We start from the raw sequence: 17280 nt of genomic DNA, 5'->3' as shown, positions 1-17280 counted from the left end.
AAGGGGGCTTACAAATGAAAGCTATTGTGGCTTTAATTCGCATATGTTTTTCTGAAATCCCAAAACTGTGTTGGGGTGGGATGGGAAAGAGTTCTCTCTCTTCTTATTACTTGTTTTGGCTTCCGATTTGTTTAGATCATTTTATCTGAACAAAGTTTTCTGGCATTAGCCACGCAATGGGAGAACTCAAAGGATTCTCTCCCAAGGCTTTCTGTGCTGAGAAGCATTACACTGCTGTTTCCCAAATTCTGCAGACTCTGAGCTCAATTCTGAAGTAGTCTGTACAGACCCTACTTGATTTAAGTAGAAAGTACATGTGCTGGTGTTATTCATGACGATTATGTTAAACTCCAAGATGCATGGATACATATAATTGAAAAATAAACCTTTATTTTAAGCTCGCTCACTGGACTCCAAAAGATTAAACTATTACTGTAAGCAGCCCATTGTTTTTTGCATGTATCTTAGATTTTATTTCCTGTCAGCTATTGCAAGAAATACTAAGAAGAATTAGTTTCACCGCACAGTAAGTAAATGCTTTAATGCCCTGCATTATTGTTTACACTAAGCTTTGCAGGCACTTAAGCCACAACAGATAATTGTCAAAATGATGAAGCTGTAAAATCACACAGCCAGCAGTAATAGTGTAGATGTTGTTCTCGGGAACAGCTAGTAAGACTTAGAGCTTATACTTAGTTTGTTAGTTGGTTAGGGAAAGCAATAATTTATGAAAATGTATCATAAATGCCTAAAAGAAAAAAAAATGTAAGAGGAATTTTATGCCCTAAGTACCATACAAGCTCTGCTTGTCTGTGCCTCCGCGTTTTCTCCCTTTATCTGATTTATTTTGCTTAAATCGGGTATTGGTGTAAATACTGCCTCAGAAGGGCCTATGAGAGAGACTAGATGATTGGGTATCTTTGAAAAAACATAGAACGAAAAACCATGTCTCTTGTCAGCATCCTGTTAATTTTAAAATTAGCACAAGGCAAGGGCACACTTTGCAGTTTGTTTGTATGTAAGAGTTTCACCGCCAAAATGCAAATTTGGATCTATTACTTTCAGTTGCGTTTTATCAGCGGGGGCAGGGGACTGAGATCCAGCTCCTCACTTGCTTTTAACCACAGAATGTCCGGGTTGCTCCATGTTTTCCTTAACAGGGACATCAGTGAAAACTGCGTTCTGTCTGTGGTGATGTATCTGAGTGCAAACAGGACTCTGTTAGCCATTATGTACCTATTAGCCCTGATTACCTTCTGATAGCTCCTCACCAGTTGGTTTCACTCACTTTGACAGATCTAGTACTTTGTTTAACCTTTAAACCAGTAGGGCAATAACACAGCTGACAGAAGGGGAGAAATAATTAAGGAAAACTTAGCCAGGACATTTAAAAAAATCTCTAACAAGGCAGATATTTCTGTTCAATTTGAAAACTTGTCAAGGGATGCATACAGTTCCCCATAATTGCTATAGCAAAATGTTTTATAATTTTTGCTGGCTTCAAATTAATTTTAGCAGTGTAGCTTAATCAAATTACTAGGTGTCTTACTTTAAAAATATCTATAATTTACACTCCCAGGAAGCAAGTTTTAATATTTCAGGACTTCATAGAAAAGTAATATCCAAGAGAAATTCATCTCTAAAAGTGATCACAAAGAAAATATTAAAAGTATGGTCTAAAAATCCGCCAAAAGTTTGAGTTTTACATTTTCTGAAATGGCTGATACATGTTTGTGGAAAATAACACAAGTGATAAAAAGATATCTAGGTCCATATTATTGACTACTTTAGGCATTGAAACGTGGTCAGCAGTAATTAGAGAAAAAGAAGACTTCTTGAACTTTGCTTATATTTTGAAGCACTTTTTGTGAGCCCCTCCAGAGCCTAACTTGCTTGGGAAGAAGTCAGTACTCTGTCTTCATCTCAACATTCTGTAGCATTTACCCCACCTCCCAAGGCCTGACCTCGTCACCATACTTATTTTACTTTGGAGCCATTGGAGTCAGTCCTGTGAAAGGGCATATCAGAACTCTCTGGGTATTTCTCCCATTAATTCAATGCACAAAGCAGAGGACTAGAAAGAGTGCTTCGTTGTTGCATGAAGATATTTAATTAAAGTCGGAACAACTTCTAAATGAGAAAGTGCAAATAGTCTCTCCAGATCATTAATAATTTGGCAGTTTATAAGACATTAAAATATAATGTGTTCATTATTTTCCTCAAATCTATTGAGAGCATTATATAATTCCTCTTGCTTAACTGTATTCCTTTCGGTTAAAGATGATATCGACTAATATAGGTATCCTGTCCTTGTCAGTTATAAGATATTGACATCACGAAGCATCACAATTGTCTTCTAATTACATCTGACAACAAGTCTAATTTAGCATTCTTTCATACATCATTTATCGTAAGTCTTAGTGTTCCGTTATTCATTCTTACGTTAATTGATTACCATCATGTTCTCTACTTCATAGTTGCATAAATATTTCTTAAGAAACAACTTTGGCATTTCGGAAAGCTAAAAATCCCTGGGTCGTATTAAAGAAACCATACTCTCAGTCATGAAGATATATGCCATGTTATTATTTAATTTTAAACCAGATTTTAACAGAACAACTGAGCTGGGACATTATTTTAAGCCTTGTTATTATCACCGATCTTATCAATAGCGTATATTTTATACTATAAAGTATATAAAAGGTGATTTCTTCTGTGAAGAAGTTTCAATGAAGGAGGAGATATCCACCACAAATTAAAGTAGGAAAAAAGAAAATGATTATATAAATGTACCCAACCACTATTTACATTACTATTAGTGCTGAAATGATTACCCTGACTTAATCTCTGAGCCTGTGTAGGATAGTTTTGTGGAGGAGGAACCATTGTGAAATATCAGAACTGAGGGGAGTGTTTGAGGATGGAGGTGGGGTAGGAGAAGACATCCTGGGATACACATATAAAGTACTAGAAGATCCAGAAAGGAGAGTATTTGACCTATGAAATGAATAGTGCTGTCTTTTCCTGCTTGAGTCAGACAAATTCAGAAATGTGATGCAGGGAAATTTCCTAACTGACAAGGAGAATTTCGGCTTCTGTGAATAAAAGTTTGCTCCTACTTTTGAAATACAAATTTGAAATTACTAGAGGTTACTAATATGTAGTCATCAAAATAATACGAAGGTGAGGCTTACTTATTTGATGAAGGAAAACTGAAATACTGTCTCATTAACCAGGTCTGATGAGATTAGGGTCTAGGTCATGGTTATGGCTATCGGCTTCCTGAATGTTGAGGTCATCATGGTAGTGACTATTGGCTTCCTGAATAAAGTGGCATCCAATGTGGGTCTCAGAGGATGAGTATGTGTTAGGCATGGGGCGAAGGAGGAAGGAGAGAACTGTTCCAGATAGAAGGAAAGGCATATCAAAAGGCTATAAAGTAAAAGGACATGGAAATTTGGAAGAAGTTTATAAAGCTCATATGACTGGAATTTAAAGGATGAGGTTGTTGGGACGCCTGGGGGGCTCAGTGGGTTAAGCATCCAACTTTGGCTCGGGTCATGATCTCGCAGTTCGTGAGTTCGAGCCCCGCAGAGTGCTCTGTGCTGACAGCTCAGGGCCTGGAGCCAGGAGCCTGCTTTGAATTCTGTCTCCTTCTTTCTCTGCCCCTCCCCCACTCATGTTCTGTCCCTTTCTCTCTCTCTCAAAAATAAACGTTAAAAAAATGAAGGGTGAGGTTGTGAATGGTGAGAAAGGAGACCAAGAAGGCCTCTTATGTCATGTCATGGAGTTTGGACTTTATCCTATGAGAGCCGGGAAAGCTTTGGAGAGATTTAAGCAGAGGAGCACCATTATGATCAAATTTGCATTTTAGGAAGTTGCTCTATCTAGACTGGAGGTGAACAAAACTCAAAGAAGGAAGGTAAAGAAAGGCATTATAGTATTCTTGGCAAAATGGCTACTTGGTATAGGCTGGTGACTGTGGGGCAAGTCATAGCTAGATAACTAGGGAGAAGAATTGGCAATGCTGGGGAAGAGGAGAAGAAAAAGAAGGGATCTGGCATAAGGATAAAGTAATGGACTTGGTGAGAGGCCAATGTAAAAGTTTTTTAAAAAAGAAAAGAAAACAAAACTGAGTTAGAAAGCTTCAAGAATTAAAAGGTATGCTCTTTGTTTTAATGAGGTATTTGGTGATGACAGTCTGGTAGAAAGAGAATAATAAAAACATTTGATTAAAGATATTTCAGTGGGGATATTTTACAAACAGCAACAAATATGAACCCAGAGTCACACACAGTGAGAAACTGGATTAATTAAAATTCTTCAGGGGAATCCAGAGAGCCATCACTGAACCTTACTGTTCATTGTTAATGGGCCATGATATTAAAGGAGTCCTTTAGAAGAGGTAGAACAGTCAGCAAGGAAACCACAAAAATATAGAAAATAGTCTATCAGTGGTTAAGAAAAAAGTAGAGGAAAAAAGTATTAATAACACAGAAGGGATGGGGTGGGGGCATTTTGGATCCCTGTTAGTTTTGTTATATCTGGGTTCCTCTTTTATGTGACATGAAGTCATCAAAGTACTATAATAGTGACTATTGATTACCTATCAAATATTCATTTGCTTCCCTCTTTTTACTAATAGAATCCTGATTTCATTGGTGGTAGCAATATGCTCATTTAAAAAGTTGTCTAAACTTTTCCTAGCCTTCTCTGAAGTTATGTTTCCCAGGCTTCTTTGAATCTAAAGTTAGCTATGTGATATTGTTCTGGCTAATAAGATATAAGTGGAAGTCATTGGGTGGAGCTTTTTGGAAAACTTTTTTTTTGGAAAACTTTTAAACAGGGAGGTAGATTTAACTTTTATGGGCCTTTTTCTTTTTCTTGCCTGCAATGTTGGTGTGCTATTAGAGGAGGGAGTGGGGAGGAAGAAGGAACCATCTTGAAATCACGAGAACAAGAGTCACATCTTAGGGTGCCTAAGGAAAAAGAAGCCTGGGACACTGAGGACATTGCAGCTGCTACATTGGTCCTGATATAACCTAATCCTGGACTTTTCATCAAGTGACAAATATAAAATTTCTAATTTGGTTAGAAACCAGCAGACCTAATGATATTTTTAAAACATTATTGTTAATACTATTGCAAATTATAATAGTTATGATTTTTTAGTGTGCTTTATGTGAAAGATACAATGCTAAGCTTTTGATGTATACTATTTAATCCTTGAAAGACTATGTAACCCTATAATCTTATAAATTACATATTTTTACCTCCATTTTACAGGTGAGAAAAACAAGGTTTAGACAGTTTAGTAACTTCCTAAAATCATATAATAAGTGCATTTACTAATCTGGCAGGCCATAATTAAAACCAAGGTCTATTTGGTCCCTCAGAAGATTTTTTTTTTTTAATTTTTTTTTTCAACGTTTTTTATTTTTATTTTTGGGACAGAGAGAGACAGAGCATGAACGGGGGAGGGGCAGAGAGAGGGAGACACAGAATCGGAAACAGGCTCCAGGCTCCGAGCCATCAGCCCAGAGCCCGACGCGGGGCTCGAACTCACGGACCGCGAGATCGTGACCTGGCTGAAGTCGGACGCTTAACCGACTGCGCCACCCAGGCGCCCTCAGAAGATTTTAATTTATATATTTGAAGGCCTTCTTCTTCTTCTTCTCCTCCTCCTCCTCCTCCTCCTCCTTCTTCTTCTTCTTCTTCTTCTTCTTCTTCTTCTCCTCTTCCTCCTCCTCCTCCTCCTCCTTCTTCTCCTCCTCCTTCTTCTCCTCCTCCTTCTTCTCCTCCTCCTTCTTTTTCTTCTTCTCCTCCTCCTCCTCCTCCCCCTCCCCCTCCTCCTCCTCCTCCTCCTCCTCCTCCTCCTCCTCCTCCTCCTCCTCTCCATGCCCAGTGTGGAGCCCAATGTAGGGCCTGAACTCACAACCCTGACATCAAGACCTGAGCTGGGATCAAGAATCGAACGCTCAACCAACTGAGCCACCCAGGTGCCCCCCAAGCTCTTCTAAATCGACAATTAATTTTATACAGTAAACAACTGTTGAATTCATGTTTTTTTTTTTTCTGTTTTGCTTTTACTCCTACCTGCTTATGATAAACCTCACTGAGCCCCTGCCAGCCTGCAGAGTTCAAACATAAACCCTGCTAGTGGCTCTCATTTGGTCTTAATGGGTGAAAAACTAAGATGCAATTATTACATAGTTATATTTAGTGTTCAGAGAGGTGCATGTGCCAGATGTTTGTTCTTTTGCAGAGCTACCTGATTTCTCTCATTTCTGCCATGCTGGAAATTTCTTAGATGATGTATATAAAATGGTCTATTATCTGAGCTTCTGATGAAGTTCTCCAATAGTACCTCTTAACTGGACCAAATTAGAAATTTATAGTATAACAAGGCCAACAAAAGCCATAGACCACAGAGATGAGGAACTCTTCTACTCTACCACTGCAAAAAGAAGTTGAATCACTGTGGTATGAGGCATTCTTTGTTTTTTTTTTTAATTTTTTTTAATGTTTATTTATTTTTGAGAGAGACAGAGACAGAATGCGAATGGGTTAGGGGCAGAGAGAGAGGGAGACACAGAATCCAAAGCAGTCTCCAGGATCTGAGCTGTCAGCACAGAGCCTGACACGGGGCTTGAACTCATGAGCCGTGAGATCATGACCTGAACCGAAGTCGGACGTTCAACCGACTGAACCACCCAGGTGCCCCGTGGTATGAGGCATTCTTAATTATTTACTTGATCATCGTGCCCAAACTCTAGATCTAAGAAATGGCAATATTAGCAATATTTGTTCATGAATGCAAGATGCAATCAATTTCAATTTCAGTGAAGCCATAAGGGTTGAGTATATCCACCTAATTCTCTCAAAAGAAGATTTGCAATAGCTGTTGTCTTCATTTTTCAAGATAGTCTTTAAAGTAGGATCAGATATGAGTCTTTAAATATAGACTTTACTAATGATATAGACTTTAAAGTTGAAATTTGAGAGGGATTTCTCTCTAAAAAATTGGTTACAAGGAATAAAGATACTCTTGTATGCCAGTGTTTTAACTGGTATATGAAAGTTAGAAAATTCTTGACGTGTATTTATTTGTTCATTCCTTACTCCAACAATCCTTCTGTTCTTATACAACACAGAAATCAAGAACTTCAGGCCTTGTAATTGCTGAATTCATATAAGGTCTTTCCTTGTCCCTAAGAGATCCTTGGCTGAGGTAATTCATTTCTTCCTGAGGGGGGAAAAAAAAGCTTTTATTGAATTTTACTTTCCTGTTGTATTCGTTTCCTATCTCTGCTATAACAAAGTATCACAACCATAGTAGCTTCAATCAACACAAATTTATTCTGTTATAGTTGGAGATCAGAAGTCTAAAGTCAAGGTGTTGGTGGAGCTGGTTCCTTTCATGGCTCCTCCAGCTTCTAGAAGATGTTAGCTTCTAGAAGTCCTTAGCTCATAGTAGCATCACTCCAATCTCTATTCCATAGTCACATCGCTTTGTCTGCTCTCAACTTTCTTATCTTCCTCTTATGAGAATTCTTGTGATTATATTGAACCCACCGAAATAATCCAGGATAATCTCCCTATGTCAAGATACTAAATTTAAGGTGTAAGATGTAAGGTGACATATTTTCAGGTTCCAGAGATTAGGACATAGAAACATTTGGGGGCTGTTATTTAGCCTACTACATATGGATAACTATACATTTTAGAACATTAACTAGTAGCTGAGTTTTTGAAGTGACTACAGGTTATCGTTTTTGTTTAAACCACAGCCATTTAACCTTGTGATGCATATGTCTTGAGCTCCAGAATTCTGGGGATAATGATTTTCCTGTAGCTCACTACTAAATAACAATATTATCCACAAATTTGAACCATGAGTGAATTAACACAGAAATCCTGGGTCCTGGAACTGAGTCTGATATTCAAAAAAAACTTCAAGGAGCACTACCTGTGTCAGAATTATTGGACTCATTTGCTTTCTCATACCAGTGACCAAGATGCTATGGTCAAGAAATTTTGCTGATTTTTAAAGATCCATTTTGGAAACAAAATGGGAATTGCAATGATTGCATATTATTTTCTAAAGAGACTTTGGTTTCATTTCTTAGCTTTGCTTTAACTTTTACAATTTTGCACCTGTTACTCATGATATTTGTTTTTCTCTTAGATGTGATGTCATGACTGAATTTTACCTTTATTTACTTTCTGTAACTTATGGAAGGGAGTATACCTATGCTTCCTCCAAACATATGGTTGACTGAATGTCTCTTGAGTGGGCCTGCGTGGGTTGTTACGATATCTGTAAGGAGATGCTTTCTGGCTCCAGTTTCCTCCTTTGAAGAGGGGATCAAGAGGTCAACATAGACATGGCCTGAGGTCAACTCTTGAAATGACCTTGGCACCTTATGACTGTAGAGTCTTTTTTTTTTAAGTTGTGACCCGGTGAAATGTCATAGGGAACCTCAGGAATTTATGGTCTGTTAAATAAGAACTTTTGCCCTCTTGGAAGTATTATTTGGAGGAAAGCTTCCAGTCTCTCTCTCCCACAGAGTTGGGGGAAAAGATCACTGAGCATGTGTACCTCTGGCTCCTGGTTTCTCTCAGATCTTTCTGCCAGTGACACAGCTTCTTTTCGCTCTTTAGAGAGTCCAGTAGATCGAACCCACTCCATAGAAGAAGGTCAGAAGTTGTTTAGCTATTCTTCCTGTTACTACATGGGTGATTCTGACACAGGAGCTTCCAAGTAGGAAGCTCATTTGTACTTGGTTCCAGACTGTGTTTTTCAACATATTTTTTTATCAGCAATAAGGTAAAACAAATATGATCTTTTTATACCTACCTGCCAAATCTCAATGGTTTCTAAAAAGATAGATTTGATTAATGGGTACCAGAAATCCCAACAGGGAGGACTAAAAATTTTTGTAACTAATGATTTGAAACTTAAAAATACATAAGTTATAAATTGTCCCGTTTTCAATATAAATGCTTTATTAACACCTCCCTTCAGTTCTCTCTCTCTCTCTCTCTCTCTCTCTCTCTCTCTCTCTCACACACACACACACACACACACACACACACTACCAAATCAGAGCAGACAAGCTGGACAATTTAATTATTTTTCATACTAAATTTGTTTTGGTTATTATCATACCCTTGGGTCTCTAGGAGTCCTGAAGAAGAGGCATTACATGTGCCATCCTGGCTCATTAATTCAATATATTTATTTAACAAATATCAAGTACCTACAGTACACAAGGCACTGTTCTAGATGCTTGGAATATAGTGATAAATAAAAGAGAAGATCTCTGCCCTCATGGAACTTATGTTCTCAAAGACAGACAGACAATAGCACACATAATAAATATACTATTTGTATGATATATTGCAAGGTGATAAATGCTATGAAGAATAGGAAGAGCAAGGGCAGGGGAGCTGGGGGCGGCGGGGGACAGAGCAGTCTGTGATGTTCGGTAGGGTGCTGAGGCACATATATGTGTGCACGTGTAGAGCAGTGTGAGGGGCGACCAAGGTGCCAATAAAGAGGGTTATTTGCAAGCAGGAGCACAGCAAAGGTGCTTGGTTTGGTTTCTGGCATCCTTTCATGACAAGAAAGAAAGAGTGGGCAACCCAGGAGCTCATTGTACTCCCCAAACATGTCTGAGACACATATCCTGCCACTATTATAACGCTTCACTGCTTTTATGTTCATTATGCTCAAAAGGTCTGAGAGCCAGTTTCACTGTGAAGGACAGAGATGGCAGAGATTATGGGTGTAATGGAAAGAATCCAGGGTTGGTTTCAAAAGACCTTCGATTTAGCCTTGGGGTTCTGCTTCCAACTACTGTGAGATGTTGGGCAAGTCACTTAACCTTTGGGTCTCAGTTTTTTCATTTGTAAAATGAGAGTCAGCCATATAGTTCTATTTAACTCCTTCCTTCTTAGAGTCCGTGGAGGCAAACAGGAAAATGGGGTTAAAATAAAAAGGAAAGAGGAGATGGAGAAGAAAACCAAATGCAAATAAATAGGGAGGGAGTATTCGGATAAAGGGAGAAAAGGAAAAAGATAAAGACAAAAGACAAATATAATAGATAGCAAGTACGCCAATACTTACCAGCATGATACAAGTGTAGGCACCTGGGCAATCACCTTTCCACTCCACGGACGCTTTGCTGAAGTGTATCCTGCTCAGTTCCCTGAAGGAGCCACTCCCTGCGTGGGGGTTTCTAGAACCTCAGACTGGATTTGGAATGCCTTTTTTAGGGCTGAGATTAAATTACAGTATGAATTTTTATATTTTAGGTGTAAAGATTAAATAAGCTTTGTAGTACTTTGGTAATCTATTCACCTTGGGTAACACTATTTTAATGGGGAAATAAGTAGTATATTTAAAAAGTCCAACTTGTCGGTGTCTTCATTAATTTGGACATCATCTAGAGGCATCTGTTTTCAAAGATGTTAACATTCAACTTCACTCATCTGGCTTACATGTTCGTTTTACAGGTTTTTCTTGACAAACTCCTCTCTCCTTTGCTTGGCATTTTCCTCCCTCCTGGCCATTTCTCCATTTATTAGCACCAACCTCCAGAGGGAAGATAAGGGGAAGAAATGAAATATAAATCACTTCATTTATATAAACTGTTGCAAAAACTGTCAAAGGGCAGATGTTGAAAGCAAAGGCCAAATAAAGTTTAAGTTACAGAGGAGAAGAGATAAGACTTTACCTACTTTGTACTTTAAAATTGGTCCCACATAGTAATGATGACATCTTAATAAACTGGTGATTTTTATTTAGCAACTCTGCATAGAAAATAACATAAGGAACATAGGTGGCAGAGTTAGCCTAGGGCACTACTTCCAAAAAAAGAGGGAAACAGGGTGGATAACTATAGATACAAGGGGTTGGATGTTGAGATACTTGATGCTCCACAGGCTATTTTCCCCAAAAAGGAAGAAGCATAGCTATTTTCTTAGAGAGTTGGGCAGATGGAAGTCTGGAAAATGGGAAGGGATTGGATCAGCTGGTGTGAGAATGAGAAAAGGGAGTCAAATAATCCATTTACTATGGGTAGTGTTGAAAAATCAGTAGGAGTTCCAAAATTTGCAAGATTAATAGTGCAGTCCTACAATTTTTCCCAGGTGCTTTCAGCAATCTCAGAGTCGGAAGAAATAAAAATGGATAAGAACACTCATCCCTGATGAATAGAGCAGAAAAGTAAGGGAAGGAGAGGGGGAGCAAGAGACTGATCTGAAGAGAATGTATCTGTGTTATCTCACTCAATCAGCAGTCCTTGGAGACAGTAGTTTCTCAAGGAACAGAGTATTTGCTAGATGATGGCTCCAATTTACAGGTGAACAAAGTGAGGCACAGGAGCTTTACCAAAGTGGCAAAAGCCAGTTTTTGAGCCCATGTCTCTCTGAAAGAAGATGTTGTCCTTTTCCATTATGCTTTACATGTAGAGAGCAAATGAATTTGGGGGGTTGGTAATGTTTTCATTAAAAACAGGAAGGGTTTTTTTTTTCATGAAATTTATTGTCAAATTGGTTTCCATACAACACCCAGTGCTCATCCCAAAAGGTGCCCTCCTCAATACCCATCACCCACCCTCCCCTCCCTCCCACCCCCCATCAACCCTCAGTTTGTTCTCAGTTTTTAACAGTCTCTTATGCTTTGGCTCTCTCCCACTCTAACCTCTTTTTTTTTTTTTTTTTCCTTCCCCTCCCCCATGGGTTTCTGTTACGTTTCTCAGGATCCACATCAGAGTGAAACCATATGGTATCTGTCTTTCTCTGTATGGCTTATTTCACTTAGCATCACACTCTCCAGTTCCATCCACGTTGCTACAAAAGGCCATATTTCATTTTTTCTCATTGCCACGTAGTATTCCATTGTGTATATAAACCACAATTTCTTTATCCATTCATCAGTTGATGGACATTTAGGCTCTTTCCATAATTTGGCTATTGTTGAGAGTGCTGCTATAAACATTGGGGTACAAGTGCCCCTATGCCTCAGTACTCCTGTATCCCTTGGGTAAATTCCTAGCAGTGCTATTGCTGGGTCATAGGGTAGGTCTATTTTTAATTTTCTGAGGAACCTCCACACTGCTTTCCAGAGCGGCTGCACCAATTTGCATTCCCACCAACAGTGCAAGAGGGTTCCCGTTTCTCCACATCCTCTCCAACATCTATAGTCTCCTGATTTGTTCATTTTGGCCACTCTGACTGGCGTGAGGTGATATCTGAGTGTGGTTTTGATTTGTATTTCCCTGATAAGGAGCGACGTTGAACATCTTTTCATGTGCCTGTTGGCCATCCGGATGTCTTCTTTAGAGAAGTATCTATTCATGTTTTCTGCCCATTTCTTCCCTGGGTTATTTGTTTTTTGGGTGTGGAGTTTGGTGACCTGTTTATAGATTTTGGATACTAGCCCTTTGTCCGATGTGTCATTTGCAAATATCTTTTCCCATTCCGTTGGTTGCCTTTTAGTTTTGTTGGTTGTTTCCTTTGCTGTGCAGAAGCTTTTTATCTTCATAAGGTCCCAGTAATTCACTTTTGCTTTTAATTCCCTTGCCTTTGGGGATGTGTCGAGTAAGAGATTGCTACGGCTAAGGTCAGAGAGGTCTTTTCCTGCTTTCTCCTCTAAGGTTTTGATGGTTTCCTGTCTCACATTCAGGTCCTTTATCCATTTTGAGTTTATTTTTGTGAATGGTGTGAGAAAGTGGTCTAGTTTCAACCTTCTGCATGTTGCTGTCCAGTTCTCCCAGCACCATTTGTTAAAGAGACTGTCTTTTTTCCATTGGATGTTCTTTCCTGCTTTGTCAAAGATGAGTTGGCCATACATTTGTGGGTCTAGTTCTGGGGTTTCTATTCTATTCCATTGGTCTATGTGTCTGTTTTTGTGCCAATACCATGCTGTCTTGATGATGACAGCTTTGTAGTAGAGGCTGAAGTCTGGGATTGTGATGCCTCCTGCTTTGGTCTTCTTCTTCAAAATTACTTTGGCTATTCGGGGCCTTTTGTGGTTCCATATGAATTTTAGGATTGCTTGTTCTAGTTTCGAGAAGAATGCTGGTGCAATTTTGATTGGGATTGCATTGAATGTGTAGATAGCTTTGGGTAGTATTGACATTTTGACAATATTTATTCTTCCAATCCATGAGCAGGGAATGTCTTTCCATTTCTTTATATCTTCTTCAATTACCTGCATAAGCTTTCTATAGTTTTCAGCATACAGATCTTTTACATCTTTGGTTAGATTTATTCCTAGGTATTTTATGCTTCTTGGTGCAATTATGAATGGGATCAGTTTCTTTATTTGTCTTTCTGTTGCTTCATTGTTAGTGTATAAGAATGCAACTGATTTCTGCACATTGATTTTGTATCCTGCAACTTTGCTGAATTCATGTATCAGTTCTAGTAGACTTTTGGTGGAGTCTATCGGATTTTCCATGTATAATATCATGTCATCTGCAAAAAGCGAAAGCTTGACTTCATCTTTGCCAATTTGGATGCCTTTGATTCCCTTTTGTTGTCTGATTGCTGATGCTAGAACTTCCAGCACTATGTTAAACAACAGCGGTGAGAGTGGGCATCCCTGTCGTGTTCCTGATCTCAGGGAAAAAGCTCTCAGTTTTTCCCCGTTGAGGATGATGTTAGCTGTGGGCTTTTCATAAATGGCTTTTATGATCTTTAAGTATGTTCCTTCTATCCCGACTTTCTCAAGGGTTTTTATTAAGAAAGGGTGCTGGATTTTGTCAAAGGCCTTTCCTGCATCGATTGACAGGATCATATGGTTCTTATCTTTTTTTTTGTTAATGTGATGTATCACGTTGATTGATTTGCAAATGTTGAAACAGCCCTGCATCCCAGGAATGAAACCCACTTGATCATGGTGAATAATTCTTTTTATATGCCGTTGAATTCGATTTGCTAGTATCTTATTGAGAATTTTTGCATCCATATTCATCAGGGATATTGGCCTGTAGTTCTCTTTTTTTACTGGGTCTCTGTCTGGTTTAGGAACAGGAAGGGGGTTTTAATGTTTCATTAAAAACAGAAGAATTACAGGGGCGCCTGGGTGGCTCAGTCGGTTGAGCGGCCGACTTCGGCCCAGGTCATGATCTCGCGGTCCGTGAGTTCGAGCCCCGCGTCGGGCTCTGTGCTGACCGCTCAGAGCCTGGAGCCTGTTTCAGATTCTGTGTCTCCCTCTCTCTGACCCTCCCCGTTCATGCTCTGTCTCTCTCTGTCTCAAAAATAAATAAACATTAAAAACAAAAAACAGAAGAATTACAGATGCTGAAGGATCATCTACTTGGTGTGAAAATGTCTCAAGATGATCGCTGGAGACTAGGAAAAGATGGCAACCTCGTGCCGAAATTGTCATTGAACATGAAGATAGGGCAGAGGAGGGGTGGGTGGTAAACTGCAAGCCACTAGAGAGCATAAATATATTCCTGCTTTGTCTCGGGCCTCCATCCAGAGGATCTCCCCCATACATCAGGCATTTGTTGGCCCATAAAGGTTAGTAGTAATCACCTTTAGGTTTTACAGTGAATTCCTGGTCATCTACCACACTGCTTCCTCCTGACAGGCACTTTCTCTGATCCTATCTTTACATTCAAACTCTTGCCTCTGTGACTCGAACCACCGTCCACCACTAGCCATGGCCTTGATTCTCCTTGCGTTTCAACCTTGGCTTTTTCCCTAATGAACTCTTACTGATGAGGCTATGTCTTTTGTGGTCTCCCTGTGGTCTTCTACTCCTGGGAGTAGAAATTCTAGTCCTAGTTTTTACCCCAAGCCACACCCCTAAGTATATTCTGTGGAGTGGTATACCTGAAGGGTGGGAACTTCAGAGAACAACTGGCCTGTGAGTGCAGCATCCAGACATATTTGCGCTGATTCAGAACAAAGAGTGCCATCTATTGAAAGACCACTTAGCTCACCAGTAATTTATTCAGCTGTATGAGTTATCATCAAATAGGCTCAGAATAGCGCCCTGGAAAATTGAGATGGGAGGAAAAGCCATGAAATTTTAACATAAGGTAATTCCACTAGGTGGTGGCCAAAGGTGGAAGTCAAGGTCCCCCTTGAACCTCAGAGAAAAGGAACTCTGAGGCTGTTTTCCTCTCTGTGGGATCGTGTGGGAAGTTTCCAATAGAGAGTCACCTAAGATGAGGAAGTAGCTTCCTTCTTTTTAAGACGAATATTTAATCATCATTGTTTGGAGGAATAAAATGGTTTAAAGTGACAAAATGGACCAAAGCGTGCCGGGGATATAACAGAAATGAGTTGTTGTAGGGACAGCAAGGTGACAGGACCTGAATTCATAATCACGGTGGTCCAAGCAGATTGGTGAGAGCAGGAGCTGCATACATTTTGCAGGGAGTGTCTCTCACCCCGTTGCCACTTTTTTCAGTGCTCCATATGCTAGATTGCAGCTACACATTTAGCCCTTTTGCCCAAAGGCATCTGAACCTGTGAAAAGCCTAGCTGGGGCACTGTCTATTGTTCATTGACAACTTGTCAATTTACTTCCAGGCAAAATAACTCATAAACATGATAAGTAAGGCAGATAAAACAAGAATTCTTTCACACTTTGCAACTTTACTGCAAAAATGGCTTATTTTCCATAAATGTGTGAAATCTCCCCTCTGAATTGTGACTGTGCATTGAACTTTAAAACTGTTTGGAGACAGCACAAGCATTTCACAATTCCTGTCTGTAATAAGATGGATGTTAAATATTAAACATGCATTAGAAGTGATAAAATAAAAGATTTTCAGAGGTTCACTAGCATCACCATATTTCTCTTTGATTCCCTGAGTTAATAAAAGTTAAGTTTAACAATACTCTCCAAAAGACAAATGTTTAAGCACTCTCTTCTAAATTTGACATTTCATATATTTATATTAGCTATTATCTAAACCCTTATGTCTGTTAAGGAAAAAAAAACACGCATATAGCAAACCATATCAGTATTAAATTCAAAAGCCAGTATGTGGTGCGTTAGCATATGTTCATACTGTAATGAAGTGGCTTTTATTTCTGATATTTATAAACATTCCATTTCTAATGTACTGTTTAAATATTGAAAGCTAATTGTGAATTCTTTTAGGTAAAATATTTTAAGTAGATAATAATTTTGAAATATATTAGTCTCTAAGGCAAAGCAGTCTGTTTATGTGTAGTTATTTATAAAGTCATACTTTTTAATGAAGTCATGTTCCCTGGATTCATTTCTCTGGTAATGAATTTGATTTTAAGCTTCTTGTTTACTGTAATATCATCACAGAATTATAGTTGGTGCCCTACAGATTTTCCCCAGGTGATCCTCCATAATACCAAATACCCTCATTTTGGAGACACTGAAAGTGGAGGGGCAAACAGGTGGGATGGAATCTGACAATGCAAGACCAGATTCTGCATCCCAGGGGGGTCTTCCTCTGGTGACCTTTGCCCCTGAGGCACAGAGCCCACTCCCAATATTTCCGGTGTGAGGGTTTGAAGGTTATGGTTGCCTTTCCCTCATCATTTCCCCATATTTTCTTCACTTACTGTAGAATATTTATAAACAGGCACACATATGCATCTGTTACATAACAAATGGCTTTTGGGAAATAAGTGAAAGAACATGAGAAAAGAAATTTAAAAGACTGTAAAAAAAAAAAAAAAGGGGGAGTAAAACAAATCTGCGATCAACAGGAATGCCTCAAAAATAGGACCTGTTTTTCAGGAGGCAGTCAGTTCAGTGGAAGGAATCCTGAACTGGCAGACCAGAGACTTGGGTTCAAATAATGTCATTGGCACTAACTGGTTCTGACCCTCAGGAAGCCCGTCTTTATTCCTGACCTCTGTTTGGATCAGTTTTCTCCTCAGGGTGGAAGGAGGACTGTGCTGGCTGTGCTCCAGATCTCTTACCAGTTTTTTTCTTTTTGAAAATGGAGAGTCCCTACAAGATTTTAAATGAAGAAAGTCTTCCACTGCTGTATAAAGAAAAAAAGAAAAAAAGAAAAAGAAAGGTACTCACAGCCAGATCTAAAATTATATTTATTATGTGAATAATGTATTCAGATGGTATAATAATAATTTAGTTCATAAAAATTCTCTCCAAAAGGAACCATGTGGATTACAGAGGACTGCCGTGCTTGCTTTAAAATAGGAAATGAGGGGCGCCTGGGTGGCTCATTTGGGTTAGCATCTGACTTTAGCTCAGATCATGATCTTGTAGTTTGTGGGTTCGAGTCTCGTGTCAGGCTC

The 17280-nt window shown here is 39.1% G+C and overlaps 1 long non-coding RNA gene across 1 annotated transcript in view; it reads left to right on the top strand.

The window, feature by feature from the left end:
• The window catches only part of LOC125934953 (uncharacterized), a 122907-nt gene extending 105854 nt beyond the window's left edge, over positions 1-17053 (top strand). Inside the window, exon 3 of the long non-coding RNA XR_007461583.1 lies at positions 16888-17053. This is a non-coding gene — a long non-coding RNA (uncharacterized LOC125934953). The remainder of the gene's footprint in view (positions 1-16887) is intronic.
• The last annotated feature ends 227 nt before the right edge of the window (positions 17054-17280 follow it).

The sequence above is a fragment of the Panthera uncia genome, assembly GCF_023721935.1.
Source record: "Panthera uncia isolate 11264 chromosome A1 unlocalized genomic scaffold, Puncia_PCG_1.0 HiC_scaffold_17, whole genome shotgun sequence".
Classification (NCBI taxonomy): domain Eukaryota; kingdom Metazoa; phylum Chordata; class Mammalia; order Carnivora; family Felidae; genus Panthera; species Panthera uncia.
The sequence above is the reverse complement of the archived record's forward strand: the minus strand, read 5'-3'. Positions and strand labels throughout refer to the sequence as shown.